The following is a 5,429-nucleotide window of genomic DNA, read 5'->3' as shown; positions in this document are numbered from 1 at the left end:
CACCTGTGACAGGTGCTCAGGACCACCGCCCAACTCCGAGCAGTGGCCGCCCCCTGCCCACCTTGTCCGGGAAGCCCGGAAAGGAGAGAAGTGGCCACGCGGCCGCGCGCCTTACCTGGGCCTGGGGTCCTCTCCTCCGCGGGTTCCGTTCTCCAGAGCCGGGCGTCGAGCAGGTTACCCGCTTCGCAGTGGGAAGTGGACCTTCTCCTCCAGTCATAAATCAAACCCAGCCATCCTCGGGCCTCCTCCCTCATTAGAGATGTTTATTGGAGATTGTGTTTATTCGGCTGTCACGGCGAGAAAACGCACTGACATAATTACCTCTGACCAGAGTCCTCGCCCCGCGCCCAGGGCTAGCCGGGGACCTCCTCTGTCGCCTTCTCCGTCTCCTGTCTTTGATCAGAGGGCACATGTAGTTGGCTTGTTTATTTTTTCCCTCAGATCCACTCATATTATTTGGATTATTGAATCAGTTACTATTCAAATTTCCCCAAGGTCTGGACGTTTATTTATTTTAGAATTTTAAAGGAAAACCGAAGGGTACCAAACGCCCCTCCGGGGCAGAAGGGGGCAGCGCTGGAGAGACGCAAGGAGAGTCCTTCTCGCTGCGCAAACTTTCCGGCCCGCCCCGCCGCGGCGCGCTGGGGGCCGGACGCCACCCTGCGCAGGAGCCCGGCCCGAGCAGTGGGGAGTTGCCCGGAGGGATGGGTGTCGGTATCGATGGCGATATTTATTGTTTTATTCATTATTTTCTCTGCTCTCCGGAGGAATGAATCTGAGGCTTCAGGGCCCCGGGCTGAGTTTTCTTAAAACTCTCGCGGGCCGAACTCCGCGGAGCCAACCCGCAGCTCCTCCCCCCGCCTCTCGCCCCGTCTTTGGTTTTCCCCGCTAGTCAGGTTTGTAAGTCACCATCTGTGAAACTGAGTTAGGAAGTGATGAAAAGCGTCGAATTGTTTCCTAATTGATACTTTTTTTTTTTTTTTGGTGACGGAGCTGACCAGTATCTGGGATCTCGGCTTTTGATCCCTCGCTGCCGCCTCTGTTCGCCAATCGCTAATAAAACTTGCATTGAGCCCCTTAGTGCCTTGATTAACAGGCAGATTAACTCTTACCAGGGTGGGGAACAGCTTGTCCCAATCAATGTCATTTTAAAAGCCCTGTCAGGATACGCTCAGCTCCGGTTCCCTGGCTGCTCGAGCGAGCCAGCCATGACATTTGCTCCCTCCTCCTTCCCCTGCCGCAAACTCCACAGCAAAGCCCCCAGTTTCCAGCCCGCGTGTTCCCTGTACCAATCCAGGACAAATTGCAGGACTCGGTCCCTCGCCTTTAAAAACAGGCAGCTGTTTAGAGAGGGAATCTCCAGGGAGAAGGGACTGAGGTGGCCTTGGCTTGCTTTTCATTTGAAGCTGAACTCTGGACTCTTGAGGGCGGAGGTTACAGGGAAACGAGCGATGGAGAACTGTCCTGGGTAATGAAATGAACAGCAAACTTCCCTAGAAACCATATTTGCAAAAATCGGAGAGTGCTGTTACTTGCAAGTATGTGCATGTGTTCTGCACATCAGGAGTTTTAAACCTGGTCCCTATCTGGACAACAGCATGTAGGGTCCAGAAAGCAAAGGCTTGAGAGTCCGACCTGCGGGGCAGCAGGGATCTCTTTGCTGAAACACACAGCTGGGATTTTTTTTTTTTTTTTTTTTTTAGTATTGGAGGGGGAGGTGTGAGAAAGAGACGCTTGCCGAATAATGTGAATGGAAGAGAATCGAACCCAGAGGGTGCTGAGACACACTTGCCATTTGGCAGGAGGCGAGGAAGGACGAGGGCACTGCGGCTTTCCCGAGCCTAGCGTGGCCGCAGCCTGGAGGCGCCACCCGGCCGGCTTCGGCTCTCCTCCGCTTCCCGGCGCTCTGGGCTCGGCGAGGCTGCCGAGTGAGCTGGAAACCCGCAGGTTGCTGGAGAAAAGAGAGAGGCCCCGAGGGGAGGAGGCGCCTCTGGCTGGGCGGCAGGTTGGTCGCCTTTGCGTTTGGTGCTCGTTGGACCCGTTTCGTCAGCTCCACTAGGCTGGGAACCCACTTTCCCAGGGCCTGCAGAGAGAGGGAGAGCCGCTTCAGGCTCTGCAGAGTGACGCAGGTGTTGGCGGAGACTTTCCTCCTCCAAAGAAAAGCTCTCCTCTGCCCTGGCCAGCACGCCAGCCCCGCTCCTCTGCTAGGCGGTGCAAAGCCGCAGTTCAGAGGTGTCACAGCACCGGGTGGGAGACTCTTGGTTCCGAAGCCGGGAAGCAAGCGAACATACTTCACGAGCTGGACATGGCTTTGCCTCGCCTGAGGCCGCCCTCCGGGCGGGAAACCTGGAGATCGGGCAGGGGGCGAATGCCAGGGACCGCTGGGGTGAGATGCTGCCCGATCTCACACTTATGCACCAATACTGACCAGAGACTCCGGGCACTCTTAGGCGAGCGGCGATCCCCCAGCGCGACTCCTTCGGCAAAGACAGCCTCCCCCTACCGGGTGGGATGACCCAGCAGCCCCTGAGGGAACAGGCCGGAGAAAAGTCCTTCTCCGACGCCAAGGGGTGAGGGCGGGGAGCGGGGGTACCTAGGGAGAGGCGGGAAAAGGCGAGAAAGTAATGGAAGGCGCGACTCCCTCCCTCCAACCCCGACTCAGAGGGCAGCAAGTGGGCCTCGGTCGTGTAGGAAGCTGCAATTAAAATGGCGACCTAGGAATTGTCTCAATTTTGCGCACACCTCTGGCCCTGGCGCGCTGCAGCTCCGTCCCAGACCCCCAACCTGTCCCGTCGCCTCCCGGAACAGGTACTTGGCAGAGGGTGCCAGGCGGCCCGAGGCTGAACGGCACCCCCGCCCTCCTTGAGGCTAGCCCAGAGAGGACAGGAACTCAAGCTCCCCTCCCCGCTCTCTTCCAACTTTGAAAACTCTGCCTCCCGGCGGGCTGAACTCCCCCCTCCCCCAAATATTGACACGTTGGAAGCTGCCAAGTCCTTTTTTGTTTTTTGTTTGTGCAGAGGGGTTTCCAAGAGTCCTTCTCTGAGCCCCCACCTTCACCCAATGACGTCAGTGGCATTCACTCCCGCTCCTCGCCTCTTATGATTTTTTGTTGTTTAAAACTTTTCTCCGAGGTGAGGTGGGGGTGGGAGGGTGGGAGAAGGAGCTGATTCAAAGAGCCAGTGCCCAGGGGGGAAATAGCAACAAGATTACGGCTGCTTCTCTCTTAGGCAAAGCTTAAGAAGGTGCTAATCCACTCGGTCGCTAATTGAGAGGTTGTAAAAATGATATTCGCCTCCAGTTCGGACAGTCTCTGGGATTCCTCCCCCCGCCGCTTATGCTCAGTGGACTTGAGTTCGAGCTTCTTTACTGATTGTTACGAAGTAAAGAGAGAGAGAAAGAATGCAGGCTCTCGCTGGTCTGGGATGGGCCCGCTGCCTCGCTGCCTGGGATCCTCTGAAAGTCGCGGTCCTACGAAGTCTCGCACAGGAGGCCGCCGACCCGGGCGCCCAGCGACACCTCCTTAGGCTCTTTGGTCTGGGTTTTCTCCCGGCGCTGTATGGCTCCTGGGCCGCGGGAAGGACCTTCCGCAGGCCGAGATGGTGATCGAGTTGTGCTACCCCAACTCTGTCCCAGATAGGAGAGACCTCCCAGCTCACCCCGCAGCTCTGCCTGGCCTCTCCGCTGCGGCGTTAGTGGGCGCAGGTCGAGGAGGAGAGCGTGAGACCCACGTTAGGCCCGGTGCCGGCCTAAGGCAGCCTGCAGCCTCCTCGAGGTCCCAGCTCCCGGGGCAGCCGTCGCGCCGCGGGTTAGCGGTGAGTTCAGGTGGCAGAGACTTTACTGATGAGCTCTGACTTTCTGTCCTTTGCACAAGTGGAGAAGTCAAGTCTACCTGGCGGCGGCTTCCTCTCAGCCTCCCTACCTCACCTCTTCCAACCCCATCCTCTTTTGTCGGGTCCTGTGGTGTGTGCCCCATCCCAAACCTTCCCCTTTCCTTGCCTCGCGACCTGCAAGCTCCAAGAGAGCCCGGAATTTTGCCGGAAGGGGCAGCCGCTCCCTCCCCTGTCACCTTAACTGCGGGCACCGAGGGGAGCCTTTGGAGTGTACTGAGGTGTGTCCTAATCGTCCGGCATTCAACAAATGGACTTGTGGTGTGTGGTCAGAAGAGAAAAGCCATTTACTTACTTTCCTCCCCGGTTTTCTGGCAACAGCTGAAGGGGAATTGCCTCCGTGGACCGAGCAGACCCAGGAGAGGGAACCGTCGTGCGAAAGACTCACACACCACAAAAGATAACTGGTAGCACACACAGATACACGCTGACACACCGGCATCGCGAGCGAGCGAGAACGCGCGCGCGCGCGCGCGCGCACACACACACACACACACACACACACACACACACACACACACTCCCAGCATTGGTCGTCTCCCTCCACTCCAGGCCTCCACCCCCCTTCTTATCTCCCCCTTGCGTCCCCTCCTCTCGGGCGCCTGGAAAAACAGCCGCACTTAGTCAACAAATGGCACGTGGGAGAAGTTGGTGAGTGTTTGGTGAGGACTCTTCAGGCTTTTCACAAGAACCCTCTGTACACAAAGTAAGTGGCGTGTTTGCTCGGGCCTCTCCAGCCCCGGCTGTGCCTCCGCTCCACTGCGCACCGCGCCTTCCGAAAGGAGAAAGGACAGAAGAAAGGGCCGGGGGAGCGAGGGTGGGGGAATGGGCAGGCCCCTGAGGCCTGGACTGGGAAGGCCGCCTGGCCTCGCCAAGTTCCCGGCCGGGCGGCCTCCTCTCGGCCTAAGCTTCGCCTCGGCCTCGGCGCGAGTGTGGCTGCCGGGACCCAGTGACGATCACGCCCCTTTTCTCGTCGTCTTCTCCGCGGCCAGGTGGGCTAGGGCGCGGCCACTGCGGTGTTCGCGTCCCAGGATCCAAACGGAGATGGGGTAGGGACGCGAGGGGAGGGCTGGCGGAGGCGGGGCAGCAGGCCACGCTGCACAGGAGTTGGCAAGAAAGGGACGCGCGCAGCTACAGAAACTTGCTCCATCCGTGAGCTGTGAGTCCCGCGCCCAGCTGAAGTGTGTGGGAGGCGCGACCCCCAGCTCAGCGGCCTTCACTCCACCCCTCAAGTTCGCGGCCACAGAGCGGGCCGCGCTGATTCCCGGAGCGCTCCGAGCCTTAGAGATGTCGCGAGCGCCAGCCCCAGAGCCCAGGCGCGGGGGGCCCAGCGCCGGGGAGAGCAGCCGGGACACACCGGCGGGGCCGAAAACAAGTGTATTCATATTCAAACAAACGGACCAATTGCACCAGGCGGGGAGAGGGAGCATCCAATCGGCTGGCGCGAGGCCCCGGCGCTGCTTTGCATAAAGCAATATTTTGTGTGGGAGCGATCCGTGCATTTGCATGTTGCGGAGTGATTAGTGGGTTTGAAAAGCGAAC

Source organism: Dama dama, chromosome 1 (assembly GCF_033118175.1).
Source record: "Dama dama isolate Ldn47 chromosome 1, ASM3311817v1, whole genome shotgun sequence".
NCBI classification, from domain to species: Eukaryota; Metazoa; Chordata; class Mammalia; order Artiodactyla; family Cervidae; genus Dama; species Dama dama.
Note: the sequence above shows the minus strand (reverse complement) of the source record.